This window comes from Bufo bufo, chromosome 7 (assembly GCF_905171765.1).
Source record: "Bufo bufo chromosome 7, aBufBuf1.1, whole genome shotgun sequence".
Taxonomy (NCBI): Eukaryota; Metazoa; Chordata; class Amphibia; order Anura; family Bufonidae; genus Bufo; species Bufo bufo.
Genome location: NC_053395.1, coordinates 95,727,757 through 95,745,741, shown reverse-complemented (window position 1 = coordinate 95,745,741; position 17,985 = coordinate 95,727,757). Strand labels below are relative to the sequence as shown.

Here is a 17,985-nt window from a genome sequence, read left to right as displayed (position 1 = left end):
GAAGCATGGTGGAGGCAGGGCCGGTGCAAGGATTTTTGCCGCCCTAGGCAAGATAAAAATTTCCGCCCCCCCCTTATCAGATGATATGCCCATATCATGTTCCACCCCTTTCTCAGTATTTAAATTAAAAGAACTGCTATGTTTCCCTTAGGGTTAATCAAGCTTCTTGTAGCTGTCTCCCTGACAGCCGCTAGAGGTGCTTCCCGATTCTCACTGTGAAAATTACAGTGGGAAGACGCGGAACATAGTTCTGAATGCGTGCACATGCGCATTCGTAGCTGAGAGGAGGATCGGGGAGAAGGGTTCCCAGTGCCGGCGCTGGAGAAAGTTAAGTGGCTGAACGGGTTTTAACCCCTTCAGCCCAGTGGGAGGGGCACACGAGGGTGTCCCACTCCTAACAACTATATAGTGCCAGGAAAATGAGTTTGTTTTCCTGGCACTATAGGGCTCCTTTACCACCAGTACTGCACAGTGTCTTTTCTCTGCAGGAACAGGCTATAGACACCAGTACCACTACATTAAACTGTACTGGTTCTGGGACTATAGTGTCCTTTTAGGCTCCATTCACACGTCCGCAATTTCGTTCTGCATTTTGCGGAACGGAATTGCGGACCCATTCATTCCTATGGGGCAGCATGATGTGCTGCCCGGACACAGAATTGCGGATCCGCACTTCCGGGTCCGCACTTCCATTCCGCAAAAAAATAGAACATGTCCTATTCTTGTCCGCAATTGCGGACAAGAACAGGCATATTCTATTAGTGTCGGCAATGTGCGGTCCGCAAAATGCGGAACGCATATTGCCGCTTTCCGTGTTTTGCGGCTCCGTGTATCCGCAAAACACGTTGTGGACGTGTGAATGGAGCCTTAATGTGAGGTAAATTAGTTTCCAATGTAGTATTAATAACTAAACAATTACATAATAAACATATTGCATTGTCTACTTACCACCAGGACAATAAGATGATCTGGTCTCTGGCTGCAGTCTGGCTCTGGGGACTCCCTTGTCACTCTTCCCCCCCTCCCTTGTCACTCTCCCCCCCTTGTCATTTTCATTCCCCCCCCCTTGTCACTCTCTTCCCCCCTCTCCCTTTTCACTCTCTTCCCCCCCTCCCTTGTCACTCTCTTCCCCCCCCTCCCTTGTCACTCTCTTCCCCCCCTCCCTTGTCACTCTCTTCCTCCCCCTCCCTTGTCACTCTCATTTACTGCCCCCCTCCCTTGTCACTCTCATTCCCCCCCTCCCTTGTCACTCTCATTCCCCCCCCCTCCCTTGTCACTCTCATTCCCCCCTCCCTTGTCACTCTCATTCCCCCCTCCCTTGTCACTCTGATTCCCCCCCCTCCCTTGTCACTCTCATTCCCCCCTCCCTTGTCACTCTCATTTACTCCCCCCCTCCTTTGTCACTCTCATTCCCCCCTCCCTTGTCACTCTCATTTCCCCCCTCCCTTGTCACTCTCATTCCCCCCCTCCTTTGTCACTGTCATTCCCCCCCCCACTCCCTTGTCACTGTCATTATTCCCCCCCCCACTCCCTTGTCACTCTCATTCTCCCCCCCACTCCCTTGTCACTCTCATTCTCCCCCCCACTCCCTTGTCACTCCCATTCTCCCCCCACTCCCTTGTCACTCTCATTCTTCCCCCCACTCCCTTGTCACTCTCATTCCCCCCCCCCACTCCCTTGTCACTCTCATCATTTCCTCCCCCCCACTCCCTTGTCACTCTCATTCTTCCCCCCACTCCCTTGTCACTCTCACCCCCCCTCCTTTGTCACTCTCATTCCCCCCCACTCCCTTGTCACTCTCATCCCCCCCACTCCCTTGTCACTCTCATTCCCCCCCACTCCCTTGTCACTCTCATTCCCCCCCCACTCCCTTGTCACTCTCATTCTCCCTTGTCACTCTCATTCTTCCCCCCACTCCCTTGTCACTCTCATTCTTCCCCCCACTCCCTTGTCACTCTCATTCTTCCCCCCACTCCCTTGTCACTCTCATTCTTCCCCCCACTCCCTTGTCACTCTCATTCTTCCCCCCACTCCCTTGTCACTCTCATTCTTCCCCCCACTCCCTTGTCACTCTCATTCTTCCCCCCACTCCCTTGTCACTCTCATTCTTCCCCCCACTCCCTTGTCACTCTCATTCTTCCCCCCCCCCCCTCCCTTGTCACTCTCATCATTCCCCCCCTTGTCACTCTCATTCCCCCCCTTGTCACTCTCATTCCCCCCCCACTCCCTTGTCACTCTCATTCCATTCCCCCCCCCCCCAGTGTAGCGTGGCCGAGCTCTGTTCGGTCCGCGGTACAGGAGCATTTGTTTCCTGTACCCGGCCGGACTGAAAGGAAGTGCACACTTCCCTCCTGTCAGTCCCTCTCTCTGTGCAGTGCGGCAGCCCCCCAGTGCGAGGGAGGGCCCGCCGCCGCCCACCGTACTTAAAAAAAAAAAAAAAAAACTTGCGGCAACACTTTTTTTTTAAACCACACGGGCCCGGCGCCCACTGCTAAATTGCGCCCTAGGCGGCGCCGGCCCTGGGTGGAGGCAGGATTATGCTTTTGGGCTGTGTTTCTGCAGCTAGAGCTGGGGCTTTAGTCAAGGTGGACGGAATTACGAACAGTTCCAATTATCTGTCCGTTTTGGCACAAAACCTTCGGGCCTCAGCTAAAAAACTAAAGATGAAAAGGAATTTCACCGTTCAGCATGACAACGACCCAAAGCATACCTCCACATCAATAAAATAATGGCTCCACCAGAAAAAGATCAAAGCTTTGGAATAGCCCAGCCAAAGCCCAGACTTGAATCCAATTCAAAATATGTGGGTTGATCTGAAAAAGGTTGTACATAGGAGATGCCCTCTCAATGTGACAGATTTGAAGAGCTTTTGCAAAGAGGAATTGGTAAAGATTGCCAAATTAAGATGTGCCATGCTGATAGACCTAAAAAGACTGATGGAGAGATTTCTCAAACTGGTGTAAAGTAGAACTAGCTTAGTTGCCCATAGCAACCAATCAGATACCACCTTTAATTTTTGACAGCTCCTTTGGAAAATGAAAGGTAGAATTTGATTGGTTGCTATGGGCAACTAAGCCAGTTCTACTTTACCCTAATTTGATAAATCTCCCCCCTGAATGTGGTCATAAATTGAAAGGGTATTTCAACAAAGTATTAGTTTAAGGGTGTGTTTATGCAACTACATGGTTTTAGTTTTTTATTTATATTTTTCTGAAATGATTCATCTTGGTCTGATTTTAAAAGTTCTTTGTGGGATGAAACTTAACACCCCCCCCCCCCTTACAAATCTGCCAAGGTTTCAAGGTGTCCCTATTTTGTGGGTCAGTGTGATTAAGGCAATACCAAATTTGTATCATTTTTAGGTTTTATTTAAAAAAATTTATAAACCTTTGCTAAAATGTGTCCTTTGCAAAGCCATTTTCTGACATCCATAACTTATTTTGATGTTTCTGTATACAGAGCTTTATAAAAGCTTGTTTTTGTGCAGCAAAATATAGCTTTTATTGGTACCATTGTGGGTACATATAACTTTTTGATTTCTTCCAATTAATGGTAAATCCTGGATTTTTATGGTGTTTACTATGCAGGGAAAATATTTTGATATTGTAATAGTTCAGATGTTTTTGAACGTGGCGATGTCTGTCTGTTAAGCATATATTTTTTATTATTTATTTTAATATGTAATATTGGGAAAGAGGATGATTTGATTTTAATATTTTATTGTTTTTAGCCCCCCTTAGGGTACTTGAACATACTACTGTTGCAGTATATGGGATTCTGACAGGCTACCTGAGAAGCAGTGCTTTGGGCACGGCCTTTCAGGCAGTCAGGCTTTGCCCCCTGTCATGGCAACCGATCAGCACACACAATTTTGCTATTGACAGCGGCATCTGAGGGGGTCAAATGACTGTGATGGGCATCATCACTGATTATAGTCGTTGGGTATTATACAGCCAGCACCTGCCATGGAGTGAGCTCAGTGCTTGAGCTTGCTTCATACAAACCCTTAATGACAATCGCGTACATGTGTGTGATTATGTGTTAAGGGTCTAAGCATCAATATAGGAAAGAATTCTTTATAGTTAGGGTAGTCAAATTATGCAATGCTGTACCCTAAGAGATAATAATGTTGGGTTCTACCTTTTGGGGTAGTAATGCAGGTTATACATTTCTTTTTTTTTTTTTTTTAAAGGCATAAAGTTAAACATGACACCTTCCTTTTGTATTTTAAGCAAAAGCATTTTTTATTTTATTTTATCTTTTACATTTTCAAAATATCCCAAAAAGGAAAAGGGCCCGAAGAAAAGCTTTGGGCTCCCTGCACAGTTTGTACCTAGTAGCACCCCATTTTGTCAAGTTTTACAGTTTGTAAATGCTTTTTTTAGCCAGTCCATTCTTCCTTGCAAAAGTCTTCCTGTTCTGTGAAATCCCCAGGCTGTCTTGCATGCACTGCTCTTTTGAGGTCCAGCCACAGATTTTTTATGATGTTCAGATCAGGGAACTGTGAGGGCCATGGTAAAACCTTCCGCTTGCACCTTTTGAGATAGTCTGTTGTGGATTTTGTGGTGTGATTAGAAACATTATCCATTTGCAGAAGCTATCCTCTTTTCATCTTCAGCTTTTTTTTTACAGTCTGTGTTATGTTTGCTTCCAGAATTTGCTGGAATTTGACTTAGGCTACTTTCACACTAGCGTTCGGCCGTACTGCCCCAATGCATTCTGAGTGGATGCAGATCCGCTCAGAATGCATCAGTCTGGCAGCATTCAGCCTCCGCTCAGTAAGCGGACACCCGAATGCTGCTTGCAGCGTTCGGGTGTCCGCCTGGCCTGGCCGTGCGGAAGCAAACGGATCCGTCCAGACTTACAATGTAAGACAATGGGGACGGATCCGTTTGAAGATGACGGATACGTCCCCATTGACTTTCAATGTAAAGTCTGGACGGATCCGTCTGAACTACTTTCACACTTCGAATTTTTTCTAAACTATAATGCAGACGGATCTGTTCTGAACGGATCCAAACGTCTGCATTATAGGAGAGGATCCGTCTGTGCAGACACCAGACGGATCCTCTCTGAACGCAAGTGTGAAAGTAGCCTTAATCTATTCTTCCCCATACCCTTGAAATATTTCCCATTCCATTGGCTGCAACATAACCCCAAAGCATGATTAATCCACCCCCATGCTTAATGGTTGGCGAGGTATTCTTTTCAGGAGATTCTGTGCCCCTTCTTGCTCATTGTGGCCAAAGAGTTCTATTTTAGCGTAATCGCTTGTTTAGGTAATCTTTTGATGCTGAATTTTGTGGGGAAGACCCAGGAGAGGTTTTCTTCTGATGACTTTTCCATGCAGGCAATATTTATGCAAGTGTCCCTGAACCTTAGAACAATGTACGACAACTCCAGAATTTGTTAAATCTTCCTGAAGTTCTTTTGCAGTCGAGGGTGTGTGTGTGTGTGTGTGTGTGTGTGTGGGGGGGGGGGGGGGGGTCTGATTTGTCTTTCTAGCAATCCTACAAGCTGCTGTCTTCAAGACCTTTTCTTGATCTCCACTGTTCCTGTTAACTGCCATTTCTTAATTACATTTCAATTTGAGGAGATAGCAACCTGAAAATGCTTAACCTTTTTATAGCCTTCTGTTGCTTTGTGGGCCTCAAATATTTTCATTTTCAGCGTTTTAGTCAACTGCTTAGTATGGGAAACCAAATTTCCTTAGGTTCCCATACTTTTGTACGGTACTCCTTTTTCTTTTTTCACTCTAAAATTGTACAAAACCAACATAATACACTGATATTGCTTAATATATTGAAACGTGTCTTTCATCATTAATTTTATGACTTTTGGAGATAATTTCTTCTTTATCGTGCTTTAAGGGTTATTCCATAGGATAGCGGATCATTATTAGATCGGCGAGGTTCCTACCACTGGCACCCTGACCCATCATGAGAGCGGGGGCTCCATCCCCCTGCAGCACCCCTGAAATAAACAGAACTGCTGGTCACACATGCCACTCCATTAATTTCTATCCTGAAATAGCTGAGTACAGCGCTTGGTTATCTCTAGAATAAAATAGAGTGACCGCACACTTGCCCAACCAGCCGCTCAGTTCATTTCAGGGGAGCTGCAGGGGTTATTGCGCCCCCGTTCTCATGATCGGAGGTCCCAGAAAAAGTCTGAAAGGTGTGGACTTCAAAAGATAGACATATGTCTGATAGTACTGGGGGAATGACCTGGAAGGTGCATTGTGGGGAAGAAGTGTCAGATTGTTGAACTCAAATTTCGGTGAGAGCCAACAGCTTAAGAGCACATGAAATAAAAAAGTCCAGTAATATAGGGGAGTTTGTTGCACACTGAGCAAACGTTCCAGAGTGCACAGTTAAGAGGGAAGGGCAAACATACAGTGGGGAAAATAAGTATTTGATACACTGGCGATTTTGCAAGTTTTACCTTGTACAAAGAATGGAGAGGTCTAATTTTTATCGTAAGTACACTTCAACTGTGAGAGACAGAATCTAAAAAAATTCCACAAAACGACATTGTATGATTTTTAAATAATTAATTAGCATTTTGTTGCATGAGATAAGTATTTGATCACCTACCAACCATCGAGAATTCTCTCATATATCTGTTAGTTTTTCTTCAAGAAACCCTCCTACTCTGCACTCATTACCTGTATTATTTGCACCTGTTTGAACTCGTTACCTGAATAAAAGACGATCAATCACACTGCAACCTCTCCACCATGGCCAAGACCAAATTGCTATCTAAGGATACCAGGGACAAAATTGTAGACCTGCACAAGGCTGGGATGGGCTACAGGGCAATGGGCAAGCAGTTTGGTGAGGAGGCTACAACTGTTGGCACAATTATTAGAAAATAGAAGAAACACAACATGACTGTCGATCTTCCTCTGTCTGGGGCTCCATGCAAGATCTCGCCTCGTAGGGTAAGGATGATTCTGAGAAAGGTCGGGAATTATCCCAGAACTACACAGGAGGACAATGACCTGAAAAGAGCTGGGACCACAGTCTCAAAGATTACTGTTAGTTACACACTATGCCGACATGGATTAAAATCCTGCAGGGCACGCAAGGTCCCCATGCTCACGCCAGCACATGTCCAGGCCCATTTGAAGTTCGCCAGTAACCATTTGGATGCTCAAGAGGAGGCATGAGAGAAGGTCATGTGGTCAGATAAGACCAATATAGAACTTTTTGGTATCAACTCCACTCGCAGTGTTTGGAGGAAGAAGGATGAGTACAACCCCAAGAACACCGTCCCAACCGTGTAACATGGGGTTGGAAACATACTTGGGGGTGCTTTTCTGAATAAGGGACAGGATGACTGCACTGTATTGAAGGGAGGATGGATGGGGCCATGTATCGTGAGATTTTGGCCAACAACCTCCTTCCCTCAGTAAGAGCATTGAAAATGGGTCGTGGCTGGGCCTTCCAGCATGACAATGACCCGAAACACACAGCCAGGGCAACTAAGGAGTGGCTCCGTTAGAAGCATTTGAAGGTCTTGGAGTGGCCTAGTCAGTCTCCAGACCTGAACCCAATCGAACATCTTTGGAGGGATATGAAACTCAATGTAGCCCAGCGACAGTCCCGAAACCTAAAAAGATCTGGAAAAGATCTGTGTGGAGGAGTGGGCCAAAATCCCTGCTGCAGTGTCTGCAAACTTGGTCAAGAACTACAGAAAATGTCTGACCTTTGTAATTGAAAACAAAGGTTTCTGTACCAAAAATTAAACGGTAACTGTCATTTTTTATTTTATTTGCTAGTTTATTAGAGCTAGTCCTGTATACCTGAGTAAGTCTGTCAATGATTGTCAAAAGATCTGTAATTACCTTATAATAACAGCTTTTATCAATGTCATCTGTCCGTTTCCACTGCTCCCTTAAAAGACCTTTGCTAGGGCTTGTCTGTCTTCCCTTTAGTGTAAACAGAAGACAGAAGGGCGGTCCTTCACACTACATGCCTGCATTAGGCTTCAGAGTGAGGAGGCGTGTCTCTCAGTATTCCAATCTGATCGGATGGCAGGGAGCTGCTGGCTACAGCATATGGGAATTGAGGGAAAGCCGTTTTGGCCTCAGAACTGGCAGAGGAGCCATCTTGAGAAGGTCCTCATATTGTAAATGTTTAAACAGCTGTAACTAAGGGAAAAACTCAAGGAAAACAGTAGTATGTGAAGAAACTAAAGATTGCTTTATGCATAATGCTTCGGCAGCAGTAACATATGCAAAAAAATATTTTTTTTATGAATACATGACAGCCTTTAAGTTCTGTTTTTCTATTGTATCAAATACTTCAAAAGTGTCAATGGGCTCGGTGCATGCCCAGTGACACTTTTGAAGCTGTTGCCCTTAGGAGTTATTTGATCATGCAGGCAGTCGGCGGTACTGCGCCTGTGCGAAATTTCCGGCGGCCAAAAGAAAGAAGCCAGGGGTGTAGCTTTAATGTATTAGTTCATGTAGCGGCGGGGGCGGCGCCGTTCACCTTGGCTGTGGGACAATATTTCATAATGAGAAGGCGTGCTTGGGCTCGAAATTAAGGCGGGCTGGGCACTGCAGGGGGGCGTTACTGGGCTCAAGAGATGAAGAATAACGCCCCTCTGGGCACCTTCGAGGTTCATTTGCATATCACAAAAAGCAAAATTCATTTTATCAAAATGAAACCATGATGAGAAGAAAGAAGATCACTGCAGGAAAGAAGGTAGTTTATTGTACATGCCAATGGTGACAGCTGAATATGCTCAAACCCGGTGACAGATTCCCTTTAAAAAAGGTTGCAAAGTAAAGGCGGATTTACACTGCTTGATAATCAGGCAGATTATCGGGAACGAACGATTGTGCGATAGCTCGTTTCCGACAATCTGCCCGTCTAAATGTGCCGCTGAAGAACGAGCGTGCTCATTCATCGGGTGATCCTGTCATTCGTGTAGGCACACCAATTATCGTTTCTGGGCAGCAAATTGTGCTGTCTAAACAGCGATCTGCTGCCCAGAAACACAAGATTTTGTGAACACCAGTGTCTGAAGGAGATCGCTGCAGATCACTGAACGAGCAGCTGACTGTCGGGAAGAAACGCTTCCTTCCCGCCAATCAGCTGTAACACTGTGTAGTATATACTTACCTTAAGGGTCCATTCACACGTCCGTAAGTGTTTTGTGGATCCGCAAAACACGGACACTGGCAATTTGCACACCGCACATCGCCGGCACTATAATAGAAAATGCCTAATCTTGTCCGCAATTGCAGACAAGAATAGGACATGTTATATTTTTTTTTTATCAATTAACATAATGCAATCTGACTGAACAAAAGAGAAATCTAAACCAAATCAATATTTGGTATGACCACCCTTTGCCTTCAAAACAGCATCAATTCTTCAAGGTACACTTGCTCAGTTTTTGAAGGAATTCAGCAGGGAGGTTGTTCCAAACAACTTGGACAACTAGCCTCAGATCTTCTGTGGATGTAGGCTTGTTCAAATCTCCTCCTCATGTAATCTCAGATGCCTCCCTGATGGTATTACATGATGGATAAGAATCTGCCCGTATTTCTTATCATTTAGGACACCATTAACCTTGACCACATTGAAGAACGTAGATGCAATGGTCTGCCAAGGAAGCTTAGTGCAGCAGATGAAAGACATATCATGTCTGCTTTTTTTCTTTATTAGAAATTTTGATACTTGCTATCAGCTCAGAAGTGGCAGAGACCATTGGGACCCAGGTACACCCATTTACCGTTCAGAGAAGTCTAGCCAGAAGGGGTCTTTATGGAAGAATTGTGGCCAGAAAGCCATACATACCTTCATTGTGGAAACAAGGCGAAGCGACTAAACTGTGCACAAAAACAGGAACTGAGGTGCAGGAAAATGACAGCAGGTGCTGTGGACTGAAAGTGCAGAAGACAACAAAAAAGATCAATACAGTACCCACTAAGGGGGAATATAGGTGCATGCCCCAATTGGAGCAGCGTCCAAAGCTCCTTGAAGGATCAATAGTGAAAAATGGAAACCGCACCCAAAAAATATGATGTTGAAGAAAAGTATTCCTTTAATCCATATGCGGCAGTACAATTACATGAGACATTTTGGCTACACCTTAGCATCCATCAAGCAAGCATTTTTCACTACTGTAACAGAAGGCAGTTTGTTCGCCAAAGGGCTGGAGAACGATACAATAATGAGTATCTGCAGGCAACAGTGAAGATTAGTGGAAGTTCCTTGCAAGTTTAGGGCTGCATTTCAGCAAATGGAATTGGGAATTTAGACAGGATTAATGATGTTCTCAATGCTGAGAAATACAGGCAGATACTTATCTATCATGTCATTGCAAATTAACTTCAGAGTAAAGAACAAGGAGTCCTGAAAGTGATGATATGACCCCTGCAGAGCCCTGATCTCAACATCGAGTCTGTCTGGAATTACAGATCTGTGATTAAGTGTCCAAGATCTTTGGAACAACCTCCCTGTCGAGTTCCTTCAAAAACTGTGTGTAAGAGTACCTAGAAGAAATGATGCTATTTTAAAGACAAAGGATGGTTATTTACTTTGCATTTTGCTAATTGATAAAAATAAACTATTAATACTTCTGTTTTTAAAAGCATTTTCCACTTCTGTCTAAAAGGTTTGCACAGTACAGTACTTCTCTAAATCATTTAGCAGATAATGGTCCAATACCAGTTCTATGGGATGAAAAGTGATTACCTTGCAGTTACATCTAAAGTGTTGACAGAGGAAGAGGCCTTTACACCACTTTGCAATTTTCGTATAGTACTCTGCATGGGCTTGCTGTCTAGTGTCAGTCAGCTTTAATCTACTAGGGCTATAGGTCCTGATATGATTCTCAAATGAGTTATTGGATACCCATACACTATACACCCTTTAAATGGACCTCGGCCCAGTTGACATATCTTGGCATACATTGTACTAAGGATCCAGAGAGATTATATCAGGCGAACTATCTTTCTCTTTTACGTAAGGTTAAAACCCAATTACTAAACAGAACTTAACCCTAAAATAGGTATTAAAATATAGATGATAAAAATATAAGATAAAATGTCGGATAAAATATCAGTCCACTGATATAGCTGATAGATGAAAAAGCTGGAAGGCCTGGTATTCCGGCCAAAAAGGGTGATATGTAAAATGTGGAACAAGGTCTATCCAGGCTGCATATAAACTAGCAGACTGACTGTACTCAGTTAGTTACAGCAGTGGCTGATACCGAGTGAATCTCCGCAAATAAAATACAGTTCATTAAATAAATACAATCCAAAAGTGCATAAGTGTAGGTAACAAGTGATGACTAAACGATAGATCAATACTATCAGTAGATTAGTGATAGAAAAACAGTAGCATATAGTAGTGCAAATACGTGTAAATACCTGTGAAATAAATATATGAAATAGCAGTGCTCAAATCATTATGGTGTTAAATACCCGCGTAAAATCATAAGATGCGGCCCTTCTGGATATAGTGCAGCTATCTACGGGTGAGATTGAACCATCTGTGCTGCTAAAGACAGGTGAAACACCCATTCTAATTAAGGAAACCCAATGTGAACCTGCAGCGTGATTGAGTAAGCACTCTCATTCACAGCCGGACCTGAAAAATTGCAAGACTAGATTGCACAGTACTTCTATTCAGCAGTAAGGCAGCTTTTTAACTTGCTGCCCAAAGGTAAGCTTACCCTGAATCTATACCATGTGGGACGCCATGGTGTGAACAGCAGGACTGTACGTGAGTAACAAACTAATACTGCTGTATTTGCATGTACCGCTGCAAAACTATTTCACCGCACTTATACTGCACTGCCGCCGTTGAATCTAAAGTTCGCCTAACCAGATATTTGTTGGACTGCAACTCTGTGAAACATAGTGCACTTCCAGGAATTGTGTGGATTTAATATTGAAATACAAAGCCGATTTCCAGGAGATCTGTTATAATATTATAGAAAGACTGAGCCCTAGGAATAGAACAACTAGTGAGACGGACTATATTACTATTGCCGAGTCTCCAGAGACATCTTATGATTTTACTCGGGTATTTAACACCATAATGATTTGAGCACTGCTATTTCATATATTTATTTCACAGGTATTTACACGTATTTGCACTACTATATGCTACTGTTTTTCTATCACTAATCTACTGATAGTATTGATCTATCGTTTAGTCATCACTTGTTACCTACACTTATGCACTTTTGGATTGTATTTATTTAATGAACTGTATTTTATTTGCGGAGATTCACTCGGTATCAGCCACTGCTGTAACTAACTGAGTACAGTCAGTCTGCTAGTTTATATGCAGCCTGGATAGACCTTGTTCCACATTTTACATATCACCCTTTTTGGCCGGAATACCAGGCCTTCCAGCTTTTTCATCTATCAGCTATATCAGTGGACTGATATTTTATCCGACATTTTATCTTATATTTTTATTATCTATATTTTAATACCTATTTTAGGGTTAAGTTCTGTTTAGGATATACAATTTTACTTATGTATGGTGACCACCGTTTGTATATATCTATATACTGCTACTAATAAATTAGTGTCGCTTTGCTAACCTTGCGGTCCTGTTATAAGAGTGCCCATCCTTTCTTTATTACAATTGTCTTTTTGGTGATCGGGGTACGACATCTGTTTGGTGTACCTTGCCATCTTGAGCCAGAGGTGAGCTGTCCTTTATCTTATCCAAAACCCAATTACATGCCTTAAAAATACCATATGTCTCCTGGATGGGAAGGAAAAATGTAAAAATATTTAAAGTCATTTTTATCTTGCCCAAGTTCTTGTGTTTGGTGTAGATTGCCTGCCTAAAACCTTTTTCTCCCAAGTAAGATATTTGTTTTCTTCTCTCTTGTAGAATGGGAAAAAACTCTGTATTCCTTAAGATAAGTTGAAGCTGATAAGATAGATGTGGGGACATGGAATTCCTGATGTTCTTACATATTATAGGGGTATTCAACTATGGCATTAGTTACAGTTTTGTAGCCCATCGGACCATGTATTGGACACAGATATCGAGTTACACCCTATACACCAAAATCTGGTGGCCAGTCAGTGGGGTTTAACACCATCAGGTAGTATTACAAACTTCCTCACGAAAGGTACTATACTTTGTTTCCAGGCCCTTAACTCTGAGTTATCTTTGATTTCTAAGCCCTCTCCTATGCTGCCAGCAAACCTAATACCTTTTATATGAATGAATGGGTCAGGATTCAGTGCAGGTGCTATGAGTTCACGTCATGCATTGCACCTACGTGGAAAACGCGCTCGTGTGAAAGGGGCCTAAACAAGATCTCCCCACACATTTAGTTCAAGCAGCCAGAATGCTTATTCTCATGAGATGGTTCAATAAAGACCCTCCCACAATTGAACAGAGAAAGTTGACCACCTCAGGGCTCCAGATGGCGACCAAAATGTTCGCCAATGCGACTTAGAATTTACAAATGGCCATTTGCGACTAGACCCGCTGCAGCAGCTCTGCAGTTGAATACAGCGGCGGGGCACAGGATATGATAGTTCTCTGCCCCGCCGCCGATGTTCTCAGTAGCGCAGTGGAGAAGGAGTCTCTCCCTCCCCCCTGTGCTGCTGCCGCCGCCGCCGGTAAGGAGAGAGACGGGTGTAGGTGGGGAGGGGAGGGGCTGTGGCCACTGCGCCACCAATTAAGATAACTGACCTGTTAATACAAATACAGGAGGCAGGTGCCGAAATCAAATAGCCAGTACCGCACCTGAGGGGTTAACTGCAGCGGATCGCAGCTCCCTGTCATAGAGGTTGGGTGTCGGCTATTTGATTCCAGCACCCGCCTCCTGTATTTGTATTAACAGGTCAGTTATCTTCATTGGTGGCGCAGTGCGCCCCCAACACCCCAGTATAATAAACATTGGTGGCGCAGTGCCAATAAGGGTTAAAAAATAAAAAATTAATTAACTCACCTCCTCCAATTGATTGCATAGCTGCCGGTCTTCTGTTCTTTCTTCAGGACCTGTGGTGACGTCACTGAGCTCATCACATGGTCCATTACCATGGTGATGGATCATGTGATAAGCGCAGTGACGTCACCACAGGTCTTTTTCCTCACAGATGAAGACAGAAGAGAAGCCGAACTGCGCGAACAAGTGGATTATTTGACACAGTCCTGACCTCAGTATCTGAGGAAAGAGATTTAGGAGTAATTATTTCAGAAGACTTAAAGGTGGGAAGACAATGTAATAGAGCAGCACGAAATGCCAGCAGAATGCTTGGATGTATAGGGAGAGGTATAAGCAGTAGAAAGAGTGAAGTGCTTATGCCGCTGTACAGAACACTGGTGAGACCTCACTTGGAGTATTGTGCGCAGTACTGGAGGCCATATCTCCAGAAGGATATAGATACTCTAGAGAGAGTTCAGAGAAGAGCTACTAAACTAGTACATGGATTGCAGGATAAAACTTACCAGGAAAGGTTAAAGGACCTTTAATATGTATAGCTTGGAAGAAAGAAGAGACAGAGGGGATATGATAGAAACTTTTAAATACATAAAGGGAATCAACTCGGTAAAGGAGGAGAGCATATTTAAAAGAAGAAAAACTACCACAAGAGGACACAGTTTTAAATTAGAGGGGCAAAGGTTTAAAAGTAATATAAGGAAGTATTACTTTACTGAGAGAGTAGTGGATGCATGGAATAGCCTTCCTGCAGAAGTGGTAGCTGCAAATACAGTGAAGGGGTTTAAGCATGCATGGGATAGGCATAAGGCTATCCTTCATATAAGATAGGGCCAGGGACTATTAATAGGATTCAGTATATTGGGCAGACTAGATGGGCCAAATGGTTCTTATCTGCCGACACATTCTATGTTTCTATGGATTAAGGTGAGTTAAATTTTTTATTATAATTTTTTTTAACCCCTCCAGCCCTATTTTACTTAGCATTTTGTTTTAAGAATGCTATTATTTTCCCTTATAACCATGTTATAAGGGAAAATAATTACATCTACACAACCTTGAACCCAAAACTGAACTTCAGTGAAGAAGTTCGGGTCTGGGTACCACAGTCAGTTTTTTATTACGCGCGTGCAAAACACATTGCACCCGCGCGATAAAAACTGAACAACGGAACGCGCGGGTTTGCCGCAATGCACCCGGGACGCATCCGTAGCCAAAACGTGACGCCCGTCTGAAAGAGTCCTAAGGCTACTTTCACACTTGCGGCAGTGTGATCCGGCAAGCAGTTCCGTCGTCAGAACTGCCTGCCGGATCAGCCGATCTGGATGTGACTAAAAGCATTTGTGAGACGCCTCCGGATGCGGATCCGTCTCACAAATGCATTGCAAGAACGAATCCGTCTCTCCGTTTGTCATGCGAACAGCCGGATCCGTCTTGTATCTTTTTACACATTTTTACCCGTCTGCGCAGACCGGAAGGATGGACCCGGCATTCCGGTATTTTGAATGCCGGATCCGGCACTAATACATTCCTATGGGGAAAAATGCCGGATCTGTAGCGTGCTGCGGTTTTATCTTTTGCCTGACTAGTCAAAATAACTGAACTGAAGAAATCCTGATGCATTCTGAACGGAATGCTCTCCATTCAGAAGGCATTAGGGTACTTTCACACTTGCGGCAGGACCAATCCGACAGGCTGTTCACCATGTCGGATCCGTCCTTACGCTATTTCGCCGTGCCGCCGGACCGCCGCTCCGTCCCCACTATAATGGGGGCGGGGCTACGGCGCAGCACGGCGGTGCACGGCGAAAGGCTGCCGGACTAACCTGCATGTCCGACTTTTTAGTCCGGCGTCTCTCGCCGTGCACCGCCGGAGCTCTATATAGTCAATGGGGACGATGCGGCGGTCCGGTGGCACGGCAAAATAGCGGAAGGACGGATCCGACAGGGTGAGCAGCCTGTCGGATCCGTCCTGCCGCAAGTGTGAAAGTAGCCTTAGGATAAAACTGATCAGTTCTTTTCCGGTATAGAGCCCCTGTGACAGAACTCTATGCCGGAAAAGAAAACCACTAGTGTGAAAGTACTCTAAAATATTAAGTTTAAAACCCCCCTTTCCCGAAGTTACATATAAAATATATAAACAATAAATAAATAAACATATTACATAGCGCTGCGTCCGAAAAGTCCAAACTATTAAATTATTAAAAAAATATCTCCTATGCGGTAAGCGCCGTAACAGACATAAATAAATAAAAACCATGCGATTCGCCATTTTTTTGTCACCTTGTCAGCCCAAAAAATAGGATAGGACTGTTCTATTATGGGCCAAACGTTTCATAAAATGCGAAATGCACGCAGCTTTTTTAGGTGTTTTTTTTTTGCATGGTATTGAGTATCGCAATACTTTTTTATGGTGACGAAAGCGAATCTAAATTTTGGTATCAAAACGACCCTACACCAATCTGATCGGCGTACCATTGTCACGATACCAAAATTTTGATTCGGTTTCGATTTGGCGACTAAAAATGTTATTTGGCTCCTAAATTTTTCAGTTCAGGAGCCAATGGCTACTAGGTATTTTTTTTTGGTCTGGAGCACTGCACCTACCATATGTAAACTAGAGGAGCTAGCCAGTTGGGAGCAGCGAACTCAACATTCCAAAATGTGCCATCCCTGGAGAGTGTTTAGGTCAAATCCTGGGGAAAATCCCAGTTTTCCACTGTAGTCCTGATGTGAGCCAGATCTTGGCATTTGATTTGGATGTGAACTATGTTATGTATACTGTATTGATTGCAATCTATATAGCTGTACTATTTATGCACTTTACCTGCATTTGCTGACTCAATTTTTATCCATTGACGCTCAAACCAGATATACTGTTTAGTGTTGAGCGCAAATATTCGAATTGGGAATTGTAATCACGAATATCGCCATTTTGAGAATTTGCGAATATTTTGAATATAGTGCTACATCTGCTTTCTGTACCTGGATTTTATACTGAATATTCAATAAAGAAGCCTTTGGATTACCACAACCACAAGCTGGACAAAACCTCTTTTTCTTCATACTTCCGTATTTCTCCTGATTCGGGTGAAGGAGTTGTTCCGTGCTATAACAGTGGAATCCTTGGCAGGTGAGAGCTGCTCCAAATCTCTGTTTTCTTCAAAGTGCTACATATTCGTATTCACGAATATTCTAATCGCAAATTTATCGCGAATATCGGCACTTAGCAACATCTCTAGCAACCAATAGGAAAGTTGCCTATAGGAGTATTGTTGATCGCGAATTTTCATATTGCGAATTTTATCGCAAATTTTCAGTTTTGCCGATTCGAATATTGCCCCTGCCGCTCATCTCTGATACTGTTTGTGCTGTGAGCATTAGCTTGGACATGTCTCCCTTTGTATGTAAACCCTTCCCTCTCCCTCCCATATTTTACTTTTGTTAATTTGCACTTTTGTGGCATCATTATCAGCCACATGTTGTTGATTAACAGACTATGATGATGTTACTATGCCTATATTTAGCTTTCCTTTAATAAAAAAATTTTATATGTAAAAATGGATACTCTCCCTAAACTAAAATATAGTATCCTGTTGCGACATAATTCCAAAGGGGGCATTGGCTTCCCAGATTTTACATTATATTATCGAGCTTCCATTAGTAAGTGTGTGTTAGACCTCTTTTAGACATAGGTCTAACAAGTTATGGATTGAGTTATACTTTATTCACACATCAGTGTTTGGTCAGTGATTTCTAACTTGGATTGTGAGTCAAAACCAGGTGTGGCTCTAAACACAGAACAGGTGCAGATCTTCTCCTTGTACCTTATCTCTGTGGAGGCTCCACTCAATGGTTTTGGCTCACAATCACTGATGGATATCACTGACCAAAACACGGTCGTGGGAATGAGGCTTTATGGATTGAGATGGAACACCCTAGTGGTTCCGTCCAGGCACAGGAGGTCTTTTGGTTGCTTGTCAGTGTTCTATTAATACATACAGTATCTCCTTATTCTCTGTTAGAGTAGGTAGTTAAC

At 43.5% G+C, this 17,985-nt stretch overlaps 1 protein-coding gene across 1 annotated transcript in view; it reads left to right on the top strand.

Annotated features, from left to right (window-relative positions):
- CALCRL (calcitonin receptor like receptor) overlaps positions 1-17,985 on the top strand; it is a 496,395-nt gene that overhangs the window by 173,827 nt on the left and 304,583 nt on the right. The gene's annotated exons all lie outside the window — the stretch shown is intronic.